Genomic DNA, 27,550 nt, shown 5'->3' with positions numbered 1-27,550 from the left:
TTCATTGAATACTTCCTTGTCAAATTACTCCTTCCTCACACTTTTCAGGGTTAAATTCCATCTGCCACTTATCTGCCCATTTGACCATCCCGTCTATATCTTCCTGTAACCCAAGACACTCAGCCTCACTGTTAACCACCCGTCCAATCTTTGTGTCATCCGCAAACTTACTAATCCTACCCCCCACATAGTCATCTAGGTTGTTTATATAAATGAAAAATAACAGGGGACCCAGCACAGATCCTTGTGGTACGCACTGGACACTGGCTTCCAGTCACTAAAGCAACTTTCTGTCATCACCCTCTGTCTCTTACAACTCAGTCAATTTTGAATCCACCTTATCAAATTACCCTGTATCCCATGTGCATTTGCCTTCTTTATAAGTCTCCCATGTGGGACCTTGTCAAAGGCTTTGCTGAAATCCATATAAACTACATCAACCGCACTACCCTCATCTACACACCTGGTCACCTCCTCAAAACATTCAATCACATTTGTTAGGCATGACCTCCCTCTGACAAAGCCATGCTGACTATCCCTGATCAAACCTTGCCTCTCCAAGTGGAGATAGATACTCTCCTTCAGAATTTTCTCCAATAGTTTCCCTACCACTGATGTGAGACTCAGTGGCCTGTAGTTCCCTGGCTTATCTCTACAACCCTTCTTAAATAGCGGAACCACATTAGCTGTTCTCCAGTCCCCCGGCACTTCCCCCATGGCCAGAGAGGAATTAAAAATTTGGGTCAGAGCCCCTGCGATCTCCTCCCTTGCCTCCCTCAGCAGTCTGGGACACTAATCATCCAGATCTGGAGATTTGTCCACTTTTAAGCCCCTCAACATCTCCAATACCTTGTCACTCCCTATATCAATTTGCTTAAGAACCTCGCAGTCTCTCTCCCCAAGTTCGATATCTTCATCCTCATCCTCTTGGGTGAAGACGGATGTGAAGTATTCATTCAACACTCTAGCGATGTCCTCTGGCTCCACCCATGGATTGCCCCCTTGGTCCCTTATGGGGCCAAGAGGTTATCCTCTTCCCACTGATATACTTATAGAATATCTTGGGATTTTACCTATTTTTACCAGCCAGAGCTTTCTCATATCCCCTCTTTGCTCTCCTAATTGCTTTCTTAAGCTCCACCCTGCACTTTCTGTTCTCCACTAATGCCTCTGCTGATTTGCTTCCCTTGTACCTGCTAAAAGCCTCTCTTTTCCTACTCATCATATCCTGATTAACTCTGGTCATCCATGGTTCTCTCTGCTCGTTACTCCTTCCTATCACCGTAGTGGGAACATGTTGAGCCTGTACCCTCCTCATTTCCTTTTTGAATACCCCCCACTGCTCCTCTGTTGATTTCCCCACAAGTAGCTGTTCCCAGTCCTGCCTTATTTTTCCAAAATCTACTCTCCCCCAATCCAAAACAATTTTTTGCAACTTGTCTATTTTTTTGTCCATAACAACCTTGAACTGGACCATGTTGTGGTCGATATCATTAAAATGCTCACCCACCACCATCTCAGCCACCTGTCCAGCTTCATTCCCCAGAATTAGGTCCAGCACTGTGCCATCCCTTGTTGGACCCTCTACATATTGACCTAAAAAGTTCTCCTGTACACATTTCAAGAAATCCATTCTATCCAAGCCCTGAACACTGTGTCTATCCCAATTAATGTTGGGAAAGTTGAAATCACCTAATATAACTACACACCTCCGCAAATTATGTGCATTTTTGCTCCTCAATTTCCTATTGACTATCTATAATAAGCACCTAACAATGTGGCTGCCCCTTTTTTATTCCTAAACTCTACACAAAAAGCTTCATTCGATGCCCCCTCCAAGATATCACGTCTCCTTATTGCAGCAACTAACTCCTTAACTAATAATGCAATGCCTCCTCCTCTTTTACCCCCTCCCCTGTCTTGCCTGAAGATTCTATACCCCGGAATGTTGAGCTGCCAATCCTGCCTTCCCTCAACCATGTCTCAATGAAGGCTACTATATCGCAATTCCACATGTCAATGCTCACCCTTAACTTATCCATTTTACCTGTAATATTTGTGGCATTAAAGTAGAGGCCATCCAGCCTTGCCTTACTCCCTTGAAACCTAATGCAGCTGTACTCCCTCTGATTTGATTATTTTACTGTATTATGACGTGTCCCTATTCCGCTAACATTCTACGTCCCCTCCCCCCGGCGAATTAGTTTAAACTCCTTCCTACAGCGCTAGCTAACCCGACACAGGAAACATATTTGATTTGGTATCAAAATGATGCCATGAACTCATATGGAATTGATTCTAGCAACTGTGGCTTGTTTGCCTTGGTTCATACAAAGTGTGCCTTCCAGGGCTCTGCAGACTGGCATTTCAGCTCAACACGGGTCCCCTTCTCCTTAGCTGCTCTCTCTGTGGCTCTTCATTCGCTTCCAGAAAGCTGCCCCTGCTTTTTCAATGCTTGATGTGCTCAATACGCACACTGATTCTTTTGACAAGGATCTTGCCCTTGACTTGTTCGCTGGTAATAATACCTACAGCATGCTGTGTAACATTATAAATTCTTCCTGTCTCGACATGGTAACATTTGTGGGCCATATCCTTCTGTATCTTGCCTGTGCCCTTAATGTCAACAATCTCTCCTTTCTTCTCGATATGGAAAGAAGTAGAAAGAGGAACAGGCCCATGTTTCCAGAAAGGCCTTGCAAACATATATCGAGGGACCCCCCTCCTCTTACCCCGGGTGGAGCTCGGTGGAAAGCGAGTGTGCTCTTGGCGCAGCCAGGACTGATGGACCTGTCAGCCAATTTGATTGGCCGGCAGCTCCCAAGGGAGGGACTTCCTCCCCAGTGAGGGGCAGAAGTACCACGTGGCCCTTTAGCCCACCCACAGCGCATTGTGGCTGTGGGTTCGCTCCACCCTGTCCTTGCTACTGGTGGGATGGGGAGGGTGACTGAGATCACTCGACCCATTCCTGTAACAGTGTGACTGAGATCACTCAGCCCATTCCTGTAACAGTGTGACTGAGATCACTCAGCCCATTCCTGTAACAGTGTGACTGAGATCACTCAGCCCATTCCTGTAACAGTGTGACTAAGATCACTCAGCCCATTCCTGTAACAGTGTGACTGAGATCACTCCGCCCATTCCTGTAACAGTGTGACTGAGATCACTCAGCCCATTCCTGTAACAGTGTGACTGAGATCACTCGACCCATTCCTGTAACAGTGTGACTGAGATCACTCGACCCATTCCTGTAACAGTGTGACTGAGATGACTCAACCGATTCCTGTAACAGTGTGACTGAGATCACTCAGCCCATTCCTGTAACAGTGTGACTGAGATCACTCAGCCCATTCCTGTAACAGTGTGACTGAGATCACTCAGCCCATTCCTGTAACAGTCTGACTGAGATCACTCAGCCCATTCCTGTAACAGTGTGACTGAGATCACTCAGCCCATTCCTGTAACAGTGTGACTGAGATCACTCAGACCATTCCTGTAACAGTGTGACTGAGATCACTCAGCCCATTCCTGTAACAGTGTGACTGAGATCACTCAGCCCATTCCTGTAACAGTGTGACTGAGATCACTCAGCCCATTCCTGTAACAGTGTGACTGAGATCACTCGACCCATTCCTGTAACAGTGTGACTGAGACCACTCAGCCCATTCCTGTAACAGTGTGACTGAGATCACTCAGCCCATTCCTGTAACAGTCTGACTGAGATCACTCAGCCCATTCCTGTAACAGTGTGACTGAGATCACTCAGCCCATTCCTGTAACAGTCTGACTGAGATCACTCAGCCCATTCCTGTAACAGTGTGACTGAGATCACTCAGCCCATTCCTGTAACAGTGTGACTGAGATCACTCAGCCCATTCCTGTAACAGTGTGACTGAGATCACTCGACCCATTCCTGTAACAGTGCGACTGAGATCACTCGACCCATTCCTGTAACAGTGTGACTGAGATCACTCAGCCCATTCCTGTAACAGTGTGACTGAGATCACTCAGCCCATTCCTGTAACAGTGTGACTGAGATCACTCAGCCCATTCCTGTAACAGTGTGACTGAGATCACTCAGCCCATTCCTGTAACAGTGTGACTAAGATCACTCCGCCCATTCCTGTAAGTGTGACTGAGATCACTCAGCCCATTCCTGTAACAGTCTGACTGAGATCACTCAGCCCATTCCTGTAACAGTGTGACTGAGATCACTCAGCCCATTCCTGTAACAGTGTGACTGAGATCACTCAGCCCATTCCTGTAACAGTGTGACTGAGATCACTCAGCCCATTCCTGTAACAGTGTGACTGAGATCACTCAGCCCATTCCTGTAACAGTGTGACTGAGATCACTCAGCCCATTCCTGTAACAGTGTGACTGAGATCACTCGGCCCATTCCTGTAACAGTGTGACTGAGATCACTCGACCCATTCCTGTAACAGTGTGACTGAGATCACTCAGCCCATTGCTGTAACAGTCTGACTGAGATCACTCAGCCCATTCCTGTAACAGTGTGACTGAGATCACTCAGCCCATTCCTGTAACAGTGTGACTGAGATCACTCAGCCCATTCCTGTAACAGTGTGACTGAGATCACTCAGCCCATTCCTGTAACAGTGTGACTGAGATCACTCCGCCCATTCCTGTAACAGTGTGACTGAGATCACTCAGCCCATTCCTGTAACAGTGTGACTGAGATCACTCGACCCATTCCTGTAACAGTGTGACTGAGATCACTCGACCCATTCCTGTAACAGTGTGACTGAGATCACTCAGCCCATTCCTGTAACAGTGTGACTGAGATCACTCAGCCCATTCCTGTAACAGTGTGACTGAGATCACTCAGCCCATTCCTGTAACAGTGTGACTGAGATCACTCAGCCCATTCCTGTAACAGTGTGACTGAGATCACTCGGCCCATTCCTGTAACAGTGTGACTGAGATCACTCGGCCCATTCCTGTAACAGTGTGACTGAGATCACTCAGCCCATTCCTGTAACAGTGTGACTGAGATCACTCAGCCCATTCCTGTAACAGTGTGACTGAGATCACTCAGCCCATTCCTGTAACAGTGTGACTGAGATCACTCCGCCCATTCCTGTAACAGTGTGACTGAGATCACTTAGCCCATTCCTGTAACAGTGTGACTGAGATCACTCGACCCATTCCTGTAACAGTGTGACTGAGATCACTCGACCCATTCCTGTAACAGTGTGACTGAGATCACTCAGCCCATTCCTGTAACAGTCTGACTGAGATCACTCGACCCATTCCTGTAACAGTGTGACTGAGATCATTCAGCCCATTCCTGTAACAGTGTGATTGAGATCACTCAGCCCATTCCTGTAACAGTGTGACTGAGATCACTCAGCCCATTCCTGTAACAGTCTGACTGAGATCACTCAGCCCATTCCTGTAACAGTGTGACTGAGATCACTCAGCCCATTCCTGTAACAGTCTGACTGAGATGACTCAGCCCATTCCTGTAACAGTGTGACTGAGATCACTCAGCCCATTCCTGTAACAGTGTGACTGAGATCACTCAGCCCATTCCTGTAACAGTGTGACTGAGATCACTCAGCCCATTCCTGTAACAGTGTGACTGAGATCACTCAGCCCATTCCTGTAACAGTGTGACTGAGATCACTCGGCCCATTCCTGTAACAGTGTGACTGAGATCACTCGACCCATTCCTGTAACAGTGTGACTGAGATCACTCAGCCCATTGCTGTAACAGTCTGACTGAGATCACTCAGCCCATTCCTGTAACAGTGTGACTGAGATCACTCAGCCCATTCCTGTAACAGTGTGACTGAGATCACTCGGCCCATTCCTGTAACAGTGTGACTGAGATCACTCAGCCCATTCCTGTAACAGTGTGACTGAGATCACTCAGCCCATTCCTGTAACAGTGTGACTGAGATCACTCAGCCCATTCCTGTAACAGTGTGACTGAGATCACTCCGCCCATTCCTGTAACAGTGTGACTGAGATCACTTAGCCCATTCCTGTAACAGTGTGACTGAGATCACTCGACCCATTCCTGTAACAGTGTGACTGAGATCACTCGACCCATTCCTGTAACAGTGTGACTGAGATCACTCAGCCCATTCCTGTAACAGTCTGACTGAGATCACTCGACCCATTCCTGTAACAGTGTGACTGAGATCATTCAGCCCATTCCTGTAACAGTGTGATTGAGATCACTCAGCCCATTCCTGTAACAGTGTGACTGAGATCACTCAGCCCATTCCTGTAACAGTGTGACTGAGATCACTCAGCCCATTGCCTGTAACAGTGTGACTGAGATCACTCAGCCCATTCCTGTAACAGTCTGACTGAGATGACTCAGCCCATTCCTGTAACAGTGTGACTGAGATCACTCAGCCCATTCCTGTAACAGTGTGACTGAGATCACTCAGCCCATTCCTGTAACAGTGTGACTGAGATCACTCAGCCCATTCCTGTAACAGTGTGACTGAGATCACTCGACCCATTCCTGTAACAGTCTGACTGAGATCACTCAGCCCATTCCTGTAACAGTGTGACTGAGATCACTCAGCCCATTCCTGTAACAGTCTGACTGAGATCACTCAGCCCATTCCTGTAACAGTGTGACTGAGATCACTCGACCCATTCCTGTAACAGTCTGACTGAGATCACTCGACCCATTCCTGTAACAGTGTGACTGAGATCACTCGACCCATTCCTGTAAAAGTGTGACTGAGATCACTCAGCCCATTCCTGTAACAGTCTGACTGAGATCACTCGACCCATTCCTGTAACAGTGTGACTGAGATCACTCAGCCCATTCCTGTAAGTGTGACAGATCACTCGACCCATTCCTGTAACAGTGTGACTGAGATCACTCAGCCCATTCCTGTAACAGTGTGACTGAGATCACTCAGCCCATTCCTGTAACAGTGTGACTGAGATCACTCAGCCCATTCCTGTAACAGTCTGACTGAGATCACTCAGCCCATTCCTGTAACAGTGTGACTGAGATCACTCAGCCCATTCCTGTAACAGTGTGACTGAGATCACTCAGCCCATTCCTGTAACAGTGTGACTGAGATCACTCAGCCCATTCCTGTAACAGTGTGACTGAGATCACTCAGCCCATTCCTGTAACAGTGTGACTGAGATCACTCGACCCATTCCTGTAACAGTGTGACTGAGATCACTCAGCCCATTCCTGTAACAGTCTGACTGAGATCACTCAGCCCATTCCTGTAACAGTGTGACTGAGATCACTCAGCCCATTCCTGTAACAGTGTGACTGAGATCACTCAGCCCATTCCTGTAACAGTGTGACTGAGATCACTCAGCCCATTCCTGTAACAGTGTGACTGAGATCACTCGCCCATTCCTGTAACAGTGTGACTGAGATCACTCGACCCATTCCTGTAACAGTGTGACTGAGATCACTCAGCCCATTCCTGTAACAGTGTGACTGAGATCACTCGACCCATTCCTGTAACAGTGTGACTGAGATCACTCAGCCCATTCCTGTAACAGTGTGACTGAGATCACTCAGCCCATTCCTGTAACAGTGTGACTGAGATCACTCAGCCCATTCCTGTAACAGTGTGACTGAGATCACTCAGCCCATTCCTGTAACAGTGTGACTGAGATCACTCAGCCCATTCCTGTAACAGTGTGACTGAGATCACTCGGCCCATTCCTGTAACAGTGTGACTGAGATCACTCAGCCCATTCCTGTAACAGTGTGACTGAGATCACTCAGCCCATTCCTGTAACAGTGTGACTGAGATCACTCAGCCCATTCCTGTAACAGTGTGACTGAGATCACTCCGCCCATTCCTGTAACAGTGTGACTGAGATCACTTAGCCCATTCCTGTAACAGTGTGACTGAGATCACTCGACCCATTCCTGTAACAGTGTGACTGAGATCACTCGACCCATTCCTGTAACAGTGTGACTGAGATCACTCAGCCCATTCCTGTAACAGTCTGACTGAGATCACTCGACCCATTCCTGTAACAGTGTGACTGAGATCATTCAGCCCATTCCTGTAACAGTGTGATTGAGATCACTCAGCCCATTCCTGTAACAGTGTGACTGAGATCACTCAGCCCATTCCTGTAACAGTGTGACTGAGATCACTCAGCCCATTCCTGTAACAGTGTGACTGAGATCACTCAGCCCATTCCTGTAACAGTCTGACTGAGATGACTCAGCCCATTCCTGTAACAGTGTGACTGAGATCACTCAGCCCATTCCTGTAACAGTGTGACTGAGATCACTCAGCCCATTCCTGTAACAGTGTGACTGAGATCACTCAGCCCATTCCTGTAACAGTGTGACTGAGATCACTCAGCCCATTCCTGTAACAGTGTGACTGAGATCACTCGGCCCATTCCTGTAACAGTGTGACTGAGATCACTCGACCCATTCCTGTAACAGTGTGACTGAGATCACTCAGCCCATTGCTGTAACAGTCTGACTGAGATCACTCAGCCCATTCCTGTAACAGTGTGACTGAGATCACTCAGCCCATTCCTGTAACAGTGTGACTGAGATCACTCGGCCCATTCCTGTAACAGTGTGACTGAGATCACTCAGCCCATTCCTGTAACAGTGTGACTGAGATCACTCAGCCCATTCCTGTAACAGTGTGACTGAGATCACTCAGCCCATTCCTGTAACAGTGTGACTGAGATCACTCCGCCCATTCCTGTAACAGTGTGACTGAGATCACTTAGCCCATTCCTGTAACAGTGTGACTGAGATCACTCGACCCATTCCTGTAACAGTGTGACTGAGATCACTCGACCCATTCCTGTAACAGTGTGACTGAGATCACTCAGCCCATTCCTGTAACAGTCTGACTGAGATCACTCGACCCATTCCTGTAACAGTGTGACTGAGATCATTCAGCCCATTCCTGTAACAGTGTGATTGAGATCACTCAGCCCATTCCTGTAACAGTGTGACTGAGATCACTCAGCCCATTCCTGTAACAGTGTGACTGAGATCACTCAGCCCATTGCTGTAACAGTGTGACTGAGATCACTCAGCCCATTCCTGTAACAGTCTGACTGAGATGACTCAGCCCATTCCTGTAACAGTGTGACTGAGATCACTCAGCCCATTCCTGTAACAGTGTGACTGAGATCACTCAGCCCATTCCTGTAACAGTGTGACTGAGATCACTCAGCCCATTCCTGTAACAGTGTGACTGAGGTCACTCGACCCATTCCTGTAACAGTCTGACTGAGATCACTCAGCCCATTCCTGTAACAGTGTGACTGAGATCACTCAGCCCATTCCTGTAACAGTCTGACTGAGATCACTCAGCCCATTCCTGTAACAGTGTGACTGAGATCACTCGACCCATTCCTGTAACAGTCTGACTGAGATCACTCGACCCATTCCTGTAACAGTGTGACTGAGATCACTCGACCCATTCCTGTAAAAGTGTGACTGAGATCACTCAGCCCATTCCTGTAACAGTCTGACTGAGATCACTCGACCCATTCCTGTAACAGTGTGACTGAGATCACTCAGCCCATTCCTGTAAGTGTGACAGTTCACTCGACCCATTCCTGTAACAGTGTGACTGAGATCACTCAGCCCATTCCTGTAACAGTGTGACTGAGATGACTCAGCCCATTCCTGTAACAGTGTGACTGAGATCACTCAGCCCATTCCTGTAACAGTGTGACTGAGATCACTCAGCCCATTCCTGTAACAGTGTGACTGAGATCACTCAGCCCATTCCTGTAACAGTGTGACTGAGATCACTCAGCCCATTCCTGTAACAGTGTGACTGAGATCACTCGGCCCATTCCTGTAACAGTGTGACTGAGATCACTCGACCCATTCCTGTAACAGTGTGACTGAGATCACTCAGCCCATTGCTGTAACAGTCTGACTGAGATCACTCAGCCCATTCCTGTAACAGTGTGACTGAGATCACTCAGCCCATTCCTGTAACAGTGTGACTGAGATCACTCGGCCCATTCCTGTAACAGTGTGACTGAGATCACTCAGCCCATTCCTGTAACAGTGTGACTGAGATCACTCAGCCCATTCCTGTAACAGTGTGACTGAGATCACTCAGCCCATTCCTGTAACAGTGTGACTGAGATCACTCCGCCCATTCCTGTAACAGTGTGACTGAGATCACTTAGCCCATTCCTGTAACAGTGTGACTGAGATCACTCGACCCATTCCTGTAACAGTGTGACTGAGATCACTCGACCCATTCCTGTAACAGTGTGACTGAGATCACTCAGCCCATTCCTGTAACAGTCTGACTGAGATCACTCGACCCATTCCTGTAACAGTGTGACTGAGATCATTCAGCCCATTCCTGTAACAGTGTGATTGAGATCACTCAGCCCATTCCTGTAACAGTGTGACTGAGATCACTCAGCCCATTCCTGTAACAGTGTGACTGAGATCACTCAGCCCATTGCTGTAACAGTGTGACTGAGATCACTCAGCCCATTCCTGTAACAGTCTGACTGAGATGACTCAGCCCATTCCTGTAACAGTGTGACTGAGATCACTCAGCCCATTCCTGTAACAGTGTGACTGAGATCACTCAGCCCATTCCTGTAACAGTGTGACTGAGATCACTCAGCCCATTCCTGTAACAGTGTGACTGAGGTCACTCGACCCATTCCTGTAACAGTCTGACTGAGATCACTCAGCCCATTCCTGTAACAGTGTGACTGAGATCACTCAGCCCATTCCTGTAACAGTCTGACTGAGATCACTCAGCCCATTCCTGTAACAGTGTGACTGAGATCACTCGACCCATTCCTGTAACAGTCTGACTGAGATCACTCGACCCATTCCTGTAACAGTGTGACTGAGATCACTCGACCCATTCCTGTAAAAGTGTGACTGAGATCACTCAGCCCATTCCTGTAACAGTCTGACTGAGATCACTCGACCCATTCCTGTAACAGTGTGACTGAGATCACTCAGCCCATTCCTGTAAGTGTGACAGATCACTCGACCCATTCCTGTAACAGTGTGACTGAGATCACTCAGCCCATTCCTGTAACAGTGTGACTGAGATCACGCAACCCATTCCTGTAACAGTGTGACTGAGATCACTCAGCCCATTCCTGTAACAGTCTGACTGAGATCACGCGACCCATTCCTGTAATTGTGACTGAGATCACTCAACCCATTCCTGTAACAGTGTGACTGAGATCACTCAGCCCATTCCTGTAACAGTATGACTGAGATCACTCAATCCATTCCTGTAAAAGTGTGACTGAGATCACTCAGCCCATTCCTGTAACAATCTGACTTAGATCACTCGACCCATTCCTGTAACAGTGTGACTGAGATCACTCAGCCCATTCCTGTAACAGTCTGACTGAGCTCACTCGACCCATTCCTGTAAAAGTGTGACTGAGATCACTCAGCCCATTCCTGTAACAGTGTGACTGAGATCACTCAGCCCATTCCTGTAACAGACTGACTGAGATCACTCGACCCCTTCCTTTAACAGTGTGACTGAGATCACTCGACCCATTCCTTTAACAGTGTGACTGAGATCACTCGACCCATTCCTGTAACAGTGTGACTGAGATCACTCAGCCCATTCCTGTAACAGTGTGACTGAGATCACTCGACCCATTCCTGTAACATTGTGACTGAGATCACTCAGCCCATTCCTGTAACAGTGTGACTGAGATCACTCGACTCATTCGTGTAACAGTGTGACTGAGATCACTCAACCCATTCCTGTAAAAGTGTGACTGAGATCACTCAGCCCATTCCTGTAACAGTCTGACTGAGATCACTCAGCCCATTCCTGTAACAGTGTGACTGAGATGACTCAACCCATTCCTGTAACAGACTGACTGAGATCACTCGACCCATTCCTGTAACAATGTGACTGAGATCACTCAGCCCATTCCTGTAATAGTGTGACTGAGATCACTCGACCCATTCCTGTAACAGTGTGACTGAGATCACTCAGCCCATTCCTGTAACAGTGTGACTGAGATCACTCAACCCATTCCTGTAACAGTCTGACTGAGATCACTCAGCCCATTCCTGTAACAGTGTGACTGAGATCACTCAGCCCATTCCTGTAACAGTGTGACTGAGATCACTCAGCCCATTCCTGTAACAGTGTGACTGAGATCACTCAGCCCATTCCTGTAACAGTCTGACTGAGATCACTCAGCCCATTCCTGTAACAGTGTGACTGAGATCAATCAGCCCATTCCTGTAACAGTGTGACTGAGATCACTCAGCCCATTCCTGTAACAGTGTGACTGAGATCACTCGAACCTTTCCTTTAAAAGTGTGACTAAGATCACTCAGCCCATTCCTGTAACAGTGTGACTGAGATCACTCAGCCCATTCCTGTAACAGTGTGACTGAGATCACTCAGCCCATTCCTGTAACAGTGTGACTGAGATCACTCGACCCATTCCTGTAACAGTGTGACTGAGATCACTCAGCCCATTCCTGTAACAGTGTGACTGAGATCAGGGACTCAGGCAAAGTGGGGAAAACCAGATCCCCAACCTACCAACCTGAGGCACCTTTTCCGATCGAAGGATCCACCAACAATACGAGACAAGTGAATGCTGGTTCAGCAGTCACCAGCGCAGTGTGCCTCTGCACTAAAACACTGGGTTTTGTCAAAACCGTGGCCAGTTGTTACGATCTGGAATGCAGTGCTTGAAAGGGCGATGGAAGCAGATTCAATAGTAACTTTCATTGCAAATCAAATAAATACTTGAAAAGGAAAGATTCACATAGTTATGACGGAAAGGGTAGGGGTGTGGGACTAATTGGCTAATAGGCTGAATAGTGTGAGTTCACTAGCTCTGGAATTCCTTCCATAAACGTTTCCACCTCCCCACCACCCTCTGTTCCTTTGAGTCCTTGAGCCTCTCATCAACCTATTCGTTACCTGTACTATCATCTTGCTTGGTCCCAATATATGTCTGAATGTGCTTCTGTGAAATGTCTTGGGCTGTTTTACTCTCTTGACGATGCCATGTAAATCCAAGATGTTGTTGTATGATCGCACATGGAGTGTGGGCCACTTGGACGATCAGCCTAGGATAAGAGAAACCAGCGGGTTTACAAAGCGGGTATCATATTAAAATTAAAGTTGTGACATTGAGGACCAAAATCCAGAGGTGTATTTTCACATGGACTAAAGAATCGCGGAATTGTTACAGTGCAGAAGGAGGCCATTCGGTGCATTGTGTCTGCATCTGCTCTCCGAAACAGCAACTCACTTATTGCCATTCTCCTGCCTTCTCCCCATAACCCTGCACATTCTTCCTTTTCAGGTTACAGTTTAATTCCCTTCTGAATGCTTCACTCGTACCTGCCTCCCCCACACTCTCAGGCAGTGCATTCCAAACCCTAACCACTCGCTGCCTGAAAAAGTTTTTCCTCATATCACCTTTTTGCTTCTTTTTCTAATTACTTTTAAATCTGTGCCCTCTCGTTCTCAATCCTTTCATGAGTGGGAACAGTTTCTCCCGATCTATTCTGTCAAGAGCACTCTTGATTTTGAATACCTCTATCAGATCTCCTCTCAGCCTTCTTTTCTCTAAGGAAAACAGTCCTAACATCTTCCAATCCATCTTCCTAAATGAATTTCCTCATCCCTGGAACCATTCTCATGAATGGAGGATAATACAAAATTGAAACTCCCGTTCTTTCAAAAGGTTTTGGATGCTGGGGATAATTGAAGCTTTCAAAACTGAGATTGATCGATTTTTGTTGGACAAGTGTATCGAGGGATGTGGGGCAATGGCAGGTAATTGGACCCATGACCTAACTGAACGGCAGAGTAGGCTCTAGAAGGGCTGAAAGGCCTACACCCTGTTCCTAATGTTCTTTAAACTTGCACAAGAAAGCAAATTGGCTACTGAAGTTGTATCCTCCTCTCTTTGGATGAACACTGAGAGAACTGTCCTGTACCAATCCATCACACTCCCTAATCACCCAGAAGCTGAGACACGACATCAACGTAATATTAAAACAAAATTACAAACGGAAACTGCTGGGAAAACAGCATCCGTGGAGAGAGAAACAGAGTTAACATTTCAAGCCCACATGACTTCTTTAGAGCATGACACCAACATGACATCAACAGATTGGACAGGAAGACATTTAAGAGCCAGATGGATGGCAATACTTGCTCAAGATGTCCAAAACCCCAGGAGCCTGTTGGATCAGTGAACGGTGCTACAATGGTCGCTCAGACCCTGGTTACTGCCAATTCCTTCAGATGTGCCTAATTGAATGCAATGCCCAATTGAGAGCAGTTTAACCCCTCGCTCCAGCCTGAGGAGCTGCACAGTCGCTACTTCTGCTGCATTCATACAGCAGGCACGTCGTCTATGGGCCAAGAATAATTAGCAGCAGCGCCTGAATTAAAAGCTAATCACAAGGTGCAAATCAATTTAAAATTGGTGATGGAGTGGATCAAAAGCTTTCAGAATGTCAACTGAGTATTTGCATATAAACTTCTGAATCACTCTTCATTAGCAGTTAATTATTATGAAATACACTGGGATTTGTTTTATTAATGTAATAAAGTTTGAAATGATGGAGCTCTATAGCTGGCATACAGTTGAGTTCCTTTCTGGCCACTGTATCTCAGGAAGGATATATTGCCCTTGGAGAGGGTACTGCACAGATCTATCAGAATGACGCCCGGGATAGAGGTGTTAAGTTATGAGTACAGGTTGCATTGACTGCATGTGTATTCCCTCGAGCATTGAAGATTAAGGGTTGATGTAACTGAAGGGTTTAAGGTGATCAAAGATATTGATATTTTCTACACTACCTCTGCTGGAGAGTCCAGAACAAAAGGGGCTTAATCTTAAAACTGGGGCTGAGGCCATTTAGGGGCGAAGTCAGGAAACACTTCTTCACTCAGATCTGGAACTCTCTGCCCCAAGAAATGGTTGAGGCTTTGAGTGGTGCTGTTGGTTCAGAAGCACAAGGCTTCAGCACTATTGCCAGAATATTGTCAGGGCCACATAGCCTTTGTAGTATCCAGTGCCTTCAGCCATTTCTTGATATCATGTGGAGTGAATCAAATTGGCCAAATGGCCTATGATACTAGGCACCTCAGGAGGAGGCCAAGATGGATCATCCACTCGGCACTTCTGGGTGAAGACTGTTGCAAATGCTTCAGCCTTATCTTTTGCTCTGATGTGCTGGGCTCCCCCCTCATTGAAGAGGGGGATATTTATGGACCTCCTCCTCCTATTCGTTTTTGTAATTGTCTATCGCCATTCACGACTGGATGTGGCAGGACTGCAGAGCTTAGATCTGATCTCAAATAAAAGCAAAACATTATGAACGCTGGAAATCTGAAATAAAAACAGAAAATGCTGCAAAATTCAGCAGGTCCTGGCAGCAGCTGTGGAGAGAGAAGCAGAGTTAACATTTTGAGTGCAATATGACTTTTCTTTGGAACTGGAGAGAGAGATACAAAGGTGATGGGCTCTATGCTGTTGAAAAAGTGGGGAGAGGCAGGGGGAGCAAAATATAAGGTCAGGGATAGGTTAGAGGTCATGAGAGATAAAATGACAAAGAGGCTCTGAGACAAAGGGAGTGATAACGATTGTATTAAAGGCTGAAGCTTTGGTCCAGAGTAGGTGTTAATTGTGGAATAAAGGTCAGCACTGTCTGAAAGCAAAATAGCAGAATGTGTAAATAGCAGAGAAAGGGTCAGAGCTGTCTGAAAGCAACAACATGAGAACAAGATGCAGACTGGCTGGCATTGCAGGGAAAAAGATCAAAATGGTGGACAGTGTTCATGGTCTGAAGTTGTTGAACTCAATGTTGAGTCCAGAAGGCTGTAAAGTGTCTTTGCAGTATCCAGTACCTTCAGCCATTTCTTGGTATCCCATGGAGTGAATCGAATTGGCTGAAGACTGACATCTGGGATGCGGTGAGCCTCAGGAGCAGGTCGAGATGGATCATCTACTAAGCAGTTCCGGCTGATGCACTGGACTCCCCCATCATTGAGGATGGGGATATTTGTGGAGACTCCTCCTCCAGCGAGTTGTTTAATTGTCCACCACCATTCACGACTGGACGTGGCAGGACTGCAGAGCTTAGTTTATGAGATTTAGTGTCAAACATTTTCTGTTTATATTCCAGTGATGTACCTCGGAACATTTCACAACATTAAGAGTTGTTGTTGTTGTTGTGCAGCAGCTCATAATTAGATATAAGAAATCTGCAGCTAACTCATGTGAGACCCTGACTTGGGAACAGCCAATGGGAGAAGGCTCCTTTGGGAAGGCACCGAACACATCAAGAGACTTCACCGGAATGTGCAGAGGTGAAGTCAAGGCCTCAGAGAGAGTGTGCAAATCTCCAAACTACCCACCTACCCAACCCTTCGAGCACCACCTGCTCAACATGTGGTAGAGTCTGCAGATCACACATTGGACTTTCAGCCACCTCACAATTAACATACATATGTACAGATATACATATGACCTAGGAGTAGGCCATTCAGCCCCTCGAGCCTGCTCTTCCATTTGATACGATCAAGGCCGATCTGATTGTGACCTCAACTCTGCCCTCCTGTCTATAACCTTTGACACCCTTGTCAATCAAGAATCTATCCAACTCAGCCTTAAAAAGAACCTATCAAGCCAGAGTGGGAGAAAATCATCCTCCTTCACAGGCAATCCCATGGGAATGAGTGATAACTTTGTGATACTTGAGTCAAGTCATAGTAGGAATACAAGTCTGTCTCTTGCTTTCATTCTTGCCACCATTCCTTAGGCTGCACCTGATCTAAAGCACTGTTTGATGCTGGATCATCCGGCATATCGGCGTGCAATCACGCCAACGTGTTTCACAACTATGCATAAGCGGCGTGCACCTGGTGAGCTGGGCTTTGCTCGGGGCTTCAAGGTTTATTTGCCTACCTTTCTTTGGGCAGCACTCACTGTCGTTAGCGCCAGGCTTCACGAGCAGTACCACATCACTTTTATGGGGGCTCATAGGCCGGTCTCTACCTACCAGACCAGCCGTAAGGTGGAGATGGCGTTTTAATGGCTACAGGGCTAGTGCTTGCTTGGGGAAGGGGGGGAGAAGTGGCCTCAGCCAAGGGAAGAGGCTGCAGGATGAGAGTTGTACTAGGTTAGGGGGTATCCCAGGGTGTGTGTGGTGGGGGGGGGCACATGTAGATCTGTGCAAGCGGCCTCAAGATGGTGAGGGCTGAGGAGACAGTCTCCAGAGGAGATGAAGTTGGGTGGACATGTGAGGGTGTGTGTGAGAGAGTGAGTGGTGATGTCCCTTGAGCTGGCAGTGAGTGAGATGCCAATGAATGTGTGATGGGCTTGTGAGTGTGTGAGTTTAGAGTGATGAGATGGTTGCCTTACCCTGGCCATACCTTGTCAGGATGAGATCAGTCATCTGTTTTCTGCACTGGATGGCCGACCTAGCATGTTCATCATTGGCACTGACCATCTCTGCCACCAACTCCCAAGCTGGAGTGGTGACACTGATGACCTCCTGCGGCCAGAGTTGGGGGTAGAGGACAACAGAGGGGGCCTCCACGGTGTCCAGAAGGCATCCCAGGGATGCATCACTGAATCAGGGCTTCCGGGACCACGACTTCACTGGTACCTTCCTGGGCTGCAAGGATTGAGAAGGGCGGGCGTGCGGCTACAGTTTAAATATGGCGCCTGCGTGAGGAAACAGCGAGGTAACAGAGAGGCAGGCAAATCCGAGGCTGCCCGTCAGTGAGATGCCGTGTCTCTCCGTGGCTGCATAATTAATGAGATGGGAATGGGACGATACAGCACGAAAACCCGCCATTGCGGCCGGCGGGTGAAACGCCCTTTATCCCGCCCACTACCGCCCCGTGTGCAAATCTGGGTCGATTCCACCCAAGGACTGAATTAAGACACAGTATTAACCTCCTCCTGGAGGTAGTCACCACACATTTCACTGGGAGCTGATGTATGAATATTTGAGCTTTTGGGTAGCTGCATATAATTTTTTTTCTGTTAAATGAAGCACCAACAAAGGCCACAACCCCTTTCACTGATCTATTATTCTGATGTCTACTTCCTCAATTAAAATTTGGAAAGCTAATCAAAACCTGCAGCAAAGGAACTGAACAGCTACAGTCACAAGATTTCACTTTAATGTTTTGCCCTAGTCACGTATGTTCTGTTCCAGAAACCAGGCAAAGAAGGATAGGATTTGAACCGATACGTTACGCACTTTGGAAGCTCTTATTTACAGAGATCCAAATTCCAAACGCGCACCTCCGAACCCAAGAACCACAGTTTCAGTCTGCTCCTATGTACAGGAGGCACAAGTGAATCCCCACCGCCTCCATAAAATGAAATACTCAATTACTATACAAATAACAAAGTGCACAAAGTGGGGTAGAATTACATACCTGTCCCTCCCCCCGCACCAAAATCTTCAGCATTGAACCATGCAGGCAATGACTTGTGTTGGAGTGCCGATCCAAGGGCACAGTATCCCAGAGCATCATCCCCCCTCAAGAATCAGCCTCAGCATTGAGTGCCAACAGAGATTTTTCTTTTGATTTTTGAGGCAATGTTTAGTTTGGTTTCCTTTTTACAAAACGTCCTGACCGTCCAGGTAGTCTTTTCCAACCTTTGTCAGCCATGGCTCAGCTGGTCACACTCCTGCCCTTTGAGTCAGAAGGTTGTTTAAGCTGCGTTCCAGTGCAATACTGAGGGAGAGCTGCACTGCCGTCTTTTGGCTGAGACATTACCCAAGCCCTGTCGGCCTTCTCAGGAGGATGCAAACAACCTCATGACGCTATCTTGAAGAAGAGCGGGGGGCATTCTTCTCTGGTGTCTAGGCCGATATTTATCCCTCAACCAACTGAATTACGACAAATTATCTCGTCACTTAACTGTTTTTGGGAGCTTGCTGTGCGCTAATGCACTGCAGCACTACATTACAACACTAATCACAATTCAGAAAGTGCTTTTTTTAATCCTTTCATGGGACATGGGTGGGTGGCAAGGCCAGATTTGTTGCCCATCCCTAAATGCTCAGGCCATTAAGAGTCAACCACATCTGGGAGTCACATGTAGGCCAGAACCAGGTAAGGATAGCAGGTTTCCTCACCTCAAGGGTATTAGTGAACAGTCAGTAATAGACCTGGTCACCATTACTGAGACTAGCTTTCAATTCCAGATTTGAATTTGCAGTGGTGGGATTTGAACCCATGACCCCAGAGAATTAGCCTAGGCCTCTAGATCACTAGTCCAATGACATTACCACTGCACCATCTTCTCCCACAAATGTAACTGGCTGTCAGGGGGTTTAGGACTTTCCAAGGTGAAAGGTGCTAAATCAATGCAAGATCTTACTTCTGAATGCAATGTCCCTTTAGCACACAGGACCACATTTGCCATATTTGCCAAATAGAACAGGAGGAGCAGAACGTTGCGAGAATGCAGAGCATCTTGAAGAAAGCGTAGCAAATGTGCCACACAAACCTTCCCACCCATCTGCTTATGCTGGCTGCTTCTGTGGAAAGGAAGTTGTCTCATTGACCCTCATTAGAAAATCAAGTCCACCAGCTTCTCTTTAACGACGACTCTTTGAAAATCAATAGAGAGCCTCAGAAAGGACATCCATGAGGGAGCAGCCTCATTAACCACCGTCAGCATTAGCCAGCCTCAACCATAAATGAGGAGTGCAGGATCGTTTCTTGGTTCACGGTCAGGAACAACATACATCTTTCCCACAATCCCCACAGTGGCTGCACTTCAAAAAGTGCTTCTTTGGTTGGGTAAAGCACTTTGGGACAACCTGAAGTGGTGAAAGGTGCTATAGAAGTGCAAGCTTTGCCTTTTGCATTGCTGGTGTTGTGTTAGTCAACTAAAAAGGAGCGAGAAACCCACACTGGACAAAAATCACGACTGGCAAACTTTGCGTTGCTTTGAAAGAGACCATGAGGATGTCTAATGCACTCTTTAAGTGCACAATCTTTCTCTCAAATGGTGGTTGTGAATGGTCAGTACTTCACTGTACTCCCATTGGGATCAAAACTGCTGCAAAGATGAGAGTGAGATTATGGAATAGCAAAGACTAAAATTAGGATACAAAAATGTGGCTTAAGTTTCTCCCAAAGGACCATTAATAAAACAAGGCCATTATAAATGCTCAGACAGACTATGGTTAAACTGAAGATGTGACCCTTTCACTCCCCACTGCAGCGCTGACTTGTGTGAATCATAAAGCAGTGAATTTAAAAGCTATCCCATTAGCTTATCTGTAATAAACATATTGCTCAGGTAGATTCTATACTAATACGCCAGGAAGGATTGTGTAATGTGCAAGGTCATTAGCAGTGCACATATCCGAGCTATCCATGTTTTATACTTAATTAGATTAGGCATCCCAATGCTGCTTGCAAGTCTATTTATAAAATAAAACGTGCTTGGTTGGTTTTGTAGGATGCAGCAGCTTTATCTGGTGCTCAGCAACTAGATAACTGATAACTGAGAAATGTACAGCAAAAAAGTGGTTGTCAAGGCATTTGTTTTAAACTTCAAAATGGCCAAGATGTTCACCTCAGACACAATAGGATCTTCCCCGGCGCATTCCCCTCAACTTCCCAACCTCACGGTGCCCCCCAACCACCCCCCCACCTTCCTCCTCCCCACCTCCTCCACTTCCCCGCACCCCCCACCCAACTCCTTCCTCCTCCCCCCACCACCTCCTCCTCCCCCCCCACCACCTCCTCCTCACCCCCACCACCACCTCCTCCTCAACCCCACCACCACCTCCTCACCCCCACCACCACCTCCTCCTCCCCCCCACCACCTCCTCCTCACCCCCACCACCACCTCCTCCTCACACCCACCACCTCCTCCTCACCGCCCCACCACCACCTCCTCCTCACCCCCCCACCACCTCCTCCTCACCCCCCCACCACCTCCTCCTCACCCCCCACCACCTCCTCCTCCCCCCCACCACCTCCTCCTCCCCCCCACCACCTCCTCCTCCCCCCCCACCACCTCCTCCTCACCCCCCCAACACCTCCTCCTCACCCCCCAACACCTCCTCCTCACCCCCACCACCACCTCCTCCTCACACCCACCACCTCCTCCTCCCCCCCCCACCACCTCCTCCTCACCCCCACCACCTCCTCCTCACCCCCCCCACCACCTCCTCCTCCCCCCCACCACCTCCTCCTCCCCCCCCCACCACCTCCTCCTCACCCCCACCACCTCCTCCTCACCCCCCCCACCACCTCCTCCTCACCCCCACCACCTCCTCCTCACCCCCCCCACCACCTCCTCCTCCCCCCCACCACCTCCTCCTCCCCCCCCCACCACCTCCTCCTCCCCCCCACCACCTCCTCCTCACCCCCCCACCACCTCCTCCTCACACCCACCACCTCCTCCTCACCCCCCCACCACCTCCTCACCCCCCCACCACCTCCTCCTCACCCCCCCCACCACCTCCTCCTCACCCCCCCCACCACCTCCTCCTCCCCCCCACCACCGCCTCCTCCTCCCCCCCACCACCTCCTCCTCACCCCCCCCACCACCTCCTCCTCACACCCACCACCTCCTCCTCACCCCCCCCACCACCTCCTCCTCCCCCCCACCACCGCCTCCTCCTCACCCCCCACCACCTCCTCCTCACCCCCCCACCACCTCCTCCTCCTCCCCACCACCGCCTCCTCCTCACCCCCCACCACCTCCTCCTCACCCCCCCCACCACCTCCTCACCCCCCCACCACATCCTCCTCACCCCCACCACCACCTCCTCCTCCACCCCACCACCGCCTCCTCCTCACCCCCCACCACCTCCTCCTCACCCCCCCACCACCTCCTCACCCCCCCACCACCTCCTCCTCACCCCCACCACCACCTCCTCCTCACCCCCACCACCTCCTCCTCACCCCCCCCACCACCTCCTCCTCCCCCCCACCACCGCCTCCTCCTCCCCCCCCACCACCTCCTCCTCCCCCCCACCACCGCCTCCTCCTCCCCCCCCACCACCTCCTCCTCACCCCCACCACCACCTCCTCCTCACCCCCACCACCTCCTCCTCACCCCCCCCACCACCTCCTCCTCCCCCCCACCACCGCCTCCTCCTCCCCCCCCACCACCTCCTCCTCACCCCCACCACCACCTCCTCCTCCCCCCCACCACCTCCTCCTCACCCCCCCACCACCTCCTCCTCACACCCACCACCTCCTCCTCACCCCCCCACCACCTCCTCACCCCCCCACCACCTCCTCCTCACCCCCCCACCACCTCCTCCTCACCCCCCCCACCACCTCCTCCTCACCCCACCACCACCTCCTCCTCACCCCCCCCACCACCTCCTCCTCCCCCCCCACCACCTCCTCCTCACCCCCCCACCACCTCCTCCTCACCCCCCCACCACCTCCTCCTCACCCCCCCACCACCTCCTCCTCACACCCCCACCACCACCTCCTCACCCCACACCACCTCCTCCTCACCCCCCCAACTACCACCTCCTCCTCACCCCCACCACCTCCTCCCCACCCCCCCCACCACCTCCTCCTCCCCCCCACCACCGCCTCCTCCTCCCCCCCACCACCTCCTCCTCACCCCCACCACCTCCTCCTCACCCCCACCACCTCCTCCTCACACCCCCCCACCACCGCCTCCTCACCCCCACCACCTCCTCACCCCCCACCACCTCCTCCTCACCCCCCCACCACCTCCTCCTCACCCCCCCACCACCCCCTCCTCACCCCACACCACCTCCTCCTCACACCCCCCACCACCGCCTCCTCACCCCCACCACCTCCTCACCCCCCACCACCTCCTCCTCACCCCCACCACCTCCTCCTCACCCCCACCACCTCCTCCTCACCCCCCCACCACCTCCTCCTCACACCCCCACCACCTCCTCCTCACCCCCCCACCACCTCCTCACCCCCCCCACCACCTCCTCCTCACCCCCCCACCACCTCCTCCTCACCCCCCCACCACCCCTCCTCACCCCCCCACCACCTCCTCCTCACCCCCCCCACCACCTCCTCCTCACCCCCACACCACCTCCTCCTCACCCCCCACTACCACCTCCTCCTCACCCCCCCACCACCTCCTCCTCACCCCCCCACCACCTCCTCCTCACCCCCCCACCACCTCCTCCTCACCCCCCCACCACCTCCTCCTCACACCCCCACCACCTCCTCCTCACCCCCCCAGCACCTCCTCCTCACACCCACCACCTCCTCCTCACCCCCCCACCACCTCCTCCTCACCCCCACCACCTCCTCCTCACCCCCCCACCACCTCCTTCTCACCCCCACCACCACCTCCTCCTCACCCCCACCACCACCTCCTCCTCCCCCCCACCACCACCTCCTCCTCACCCCCCCACCACCTCCTCCTCACCCCCCCACCACCACCTCCTCCTCACCCCCCCCACCACCTCCTCCTCACCCCCCCCCACCACCGCCTCCTCACCCCCCACCACCTCCTCCTCACCCCCCCCACCACCTCCTCCTCACCCCCACCACCTCCTCCTCACCCCCACCACCACCTCCTCACCCCCACCACCTCCTCCTCACCCCCATCACCACCTCCTCACCCCCACCACCTCCTCCTCACCCCCCCACCACCTCCTCCTCACCCCCCCACCACCTCCTCCTCACCCCCCCACCACCTCCTCCTCACACCCCCACCACCTCCTCCTCACCCCCACACCACCTCCTCCTCACCCCCCCAACTACCACCTCCTCCTCACCCCCACCACCTCCTCCTCCTCACCCCCCCACCACCTCCTCCTCACCTCCCCACCACCTCCTCACCCCCCCCACCACCTCCTCCTCACCCCCCCACCACCTCCTCCTCACACCCACCACCTCCTCCTCACCCCCACCACCACCTCCTCCTCACCCCCCACCACCTCCTCCTCACCCCCCCACCACCTCCTCCTCCCCCCCACCACCTCCTCCTCACCCCCACCACCGCCTCCTCCTCACCCCCCCCACCACCTCCTCCTCACCCCCCCCACCACCTCCTCCTCACACCCACCACCTCCTCCTCACCCCCCCCACCACCTCCTCCTCACCCCCACCACCTCCTCCTCACCCCCCCACCACCTCCTCCTCACCCCCCCACCACCTCCTCCTCACCCCCCCACCACCTCCTCCTCCCCCCCACCACCTCCTCCTCACCCCCCCCACCACCTCCTCCTCCCCCCCACCACCTCCTCCTCACCCTCCCCACCACCTCCTCCTCACACCCCCACCACCTCCTCCTCACCCCCACACCACCTCCTCCTCACCCCCCCAACTACCACCTCCTCCTCACCCCCACCACCTCCTCCTCCTCACCCCCCCACCACCTCCTCCTCACCTCCCCACCACCTCCTCACCCCCCCCACCACCTCCTCCTCACCCCCACCACCTCCTCCTCACCCCCCCACCACCTCCTCCTCACCCCCCCACCACCTCCTCCTCACACCCCCACCACCTCCTCCTCACCCCCCCCACCACCTCCTCCTCACCCCCACCACCTCCTCCTCACCCCCCCCCACCACCTCCTCCTCACCCCCCCCCCACCACCTCCTCCTCACCCCCCCACCACCTCCTCACCCCCCCCACCACCTCCTCCTCACCCCCCCACCACCTCCTCCTCAACCCCACCACCACCTCCTCACCCCCACCACCTCCTCCTCACCCCCCCACCACCTCCTCCTCACACCCCCACCACCACCTCCTCCTCAGCCCCCCCCACCACCTCCTCCTCACCCCCCCACCACCTCCTCACCCCCACCACCTCCTCCTCACCCCCCACCACCTCCTCCTCACCCCCCCCACCACCTCCTCCTCCCCCCCACCACCTCCTCCTCACCCCCACCACCGCCTCCTCCTCACCCCCCCACCACCACCTCCTCACCCCCCCACCACCACCTCCTCACCCCCCCACCACCGCCTCCTCACCCCCACACCACCTCCTCCTCCCCCCCACCACCTCCTCCTCACCCCCCCCACCACCTCCTCCTCACCCCCCCACCACCTCCTCCTCCCCCCCACCACCTCCTCCTCACCCCCCCCACCACCACCTCCTCACCTCCCCACCACCACCTCCTCACCTCCCCACCACCTCCTCCTCCCCCCCACCACCTCCTCCTCACCCCCCCCACCACCTCCTCCTCACACCCCCACCACCACCTCCTCAACCCCCCACCACCTCCTGCTCACCCCCACCACCACCTCCTCACCCCACACCACCACCTCCTCACCCCCCCCCACCACCACCTCCTCACCCCCCCCCACCACCTCCTCCTCAACCCCCCACCACCTCCTCCTGCCCCCCCCCCACCCCACAGCCTCCTCCTCACCGCCCCCACCACCACCTCACCCCACACCACCACCTCCTCACCCCCCCCACCACCACCTCCTCACCCCCCCCACCACCTCCTCCTCACCCCCCCCACCACCTCCTCCTCACACCCCCACCACCACCTCCTCACCCCCCCACCACCTCCTCCTCAACCCCCCACCACCTCCTCCTGCCCCCCCCCACCCCACAGCCTCCTCCTCACCGCCCCCACCACCACCTCGTCCTCGCTCCCCACCACCTCCTCCTCCCCCTCCATACCTCCAGCCGGCGCAACTGGTGAAGTTATAAACAAATATTTTTTTCGCACTCCTGCTTCTGCTGCACTGCAGCTGGTTCCTTTGTCCCTCCCCCCAGCCCAACCATCAACCCCCCCTTCCCCCCCCCACTACCCCCCACCCAAATAGAACCCAGACGACTGAGTTTCTACATTAAACATAAGCTCTTTAATGTGTGAAGGAGGGACAGGAAATGTTGACAGAATCAATATCAGCTTCAATTGCAATGTCAGGAAGGAGGGAGCAGAGTGCACGGGATCAGGAGCTGAGATCAGGGCAGGGCATGACAAAGGAATGGGAAATGATGCAGAAAATACAAGTGCAAGCAATTTCTAAACCCCCAGGCAAGAGATAACGTAACTTAACAAGGGGACACGCGCCAATGGAGATCGGGGGGTGGGGGGGCTGCAGGAGTTTCTAAACTTTTGCAGATGGAGATATCAGAACACAACGTAAGGAAGGAGTTAGACTAATGGGAGCATTATAGACAGTTTCCAAGTGGGTCCCCAATCCAACAAGGCCCTACTCGATTAATCAGTACGTAATGGATCAGAAATGGTTCATGATTTGGCCGCAGAAGCATATTTTAGGAAGAATGGCCAAAAATGAAATAATCTGGTGCTCTGGTCAAGGTGGGGAATCGGCAGAAAGTCAAAAAACCCAATGGTTTAGACTTCAAAAAGGCTTTGAAGGAATGAAGCTCACCGCAAGCGTGAAGATATTGGATATTATCGACAGTAAGATTATATTTTGTGGACCTGGCCACAAGCTCTGTTGAGATGGCTGCAACTTAACATGTGACGATGGACATTTAAGCTGTGGACCGTACTCGAGTCTGTGACCAATATTTAGTTAAACACGGGGCCTGAGTAAGGGAACTTCACAGCTACCCCTGAAGGTTAAACATCTCCTCGAGCGAGGACGGACCAGAGCTTGAGGAATATGAAATCCCTGGACTGAAGGCCTCCGAGTGCCATATTGAACGAAGGAGAATATTTGAGCTCAGGTCGGGACAGAGATAAGGGCGAGTGGCCTTGGTGTCGTGGTGCTCTGGACCCCAGAAGTGTTAACCCTGCAGTCACGTCGCTGCGATTGACTGTCAGGAACCGCCATATAATAGAACCTGAACAAAGCAAATCCATGGCCAGAATGTTTCCCTCAGCGGGCAGGAAGCCCACTCCGCGTGGATTGCGAGCGGCAGCGCTCGGCGCTACCTGTGCGGACAGTGGGGGGGGGGTGGTGGGGGAGAGGAGGGAGAGCTGGGCTGGCGCACAGTTCACACATGCACGTGGAAGAGCTTCTTCGATCTCCCTGAGGCACGGAGCTGTCTCAGGGAGATCGAGGCGCTTTTTTAGAAAAAATTAATAAGTACAATAAAAATGTAATGAAACGTGTCCCCTCATGTGACTGTGCCGCGTGAGATGGGGCTTGCTTTTAAATAAAAGCTTTATTTTGAAATTGAGGTGTATCAGCTTCAGGAAACCTCATCCCGCTCGTGGGTGAGGTTTCCTAAAAAAAAACGTAAAGACTGCTTAGCCTGTTCACCTGCCCCGCCCACCGTCAGGTTGGACGAGCAGCATAAAAGCTTCAACTTAATTACCTTGTTGCTGGCCTCAACGGGCCTCTCGATTATCACGACCCCGCCAGACCAATTATCGTGCGAATGCGCGAAGATGTCAGGAAGCGCACCCGATGTCATCGTGCGCCATATCACGCTCGGGCGTGTCGGGGGGGCGCGCGCCCTCATGCCGGACATAAAACGTTCGGCCCGTGTGTGCGAGAGGTCTCAGAAGCACCGGGAAACATCTGAACCATCGCAGCTGGAAGTCTTTCAAAACAGCCAACGCGCTTTGGAACAAATAAATTTGTTCCAATTTCCAAATCCACCTGAGAACTCACCTTCTGGCTGTTCATCCACAATAGGT

At 51.7% G+C, this 27,550-nt stretch overlaps 1 pseudogene; it reads right to left on the bottom strand.

The window, feature by feature from the left end:
- Positions 1–2,263: 2,263 nt before the first annotated feature.
- LOC121279751 lies at positions 2,264–27,324 on the bottom strand (annotated as a pseudogene).
- Positions 27,325–27,550: the final 226 nt, after the last annotated feature.

This window comes from Carcharodon carcharias, chromosome 7 (assembly GCF_017639515.1).
Source record: "Carcharodon carcharias isolate sCarCar2 chromosome 7, sCarCar2.pri, whole genome shotgun sequence".
In the NCBI taxonomy this organism is placed as follows: Eukaryota; Metazoa; Chordata; class Chondrichthyes; order Lamniformes; family Lamnidae; genus Carcharodon; species Carcharodon carcharias.
Note: the sequence above shows the minus strand (reverse complement) of the source record. Positions and strands in the feature narration are given on the sequence as shown.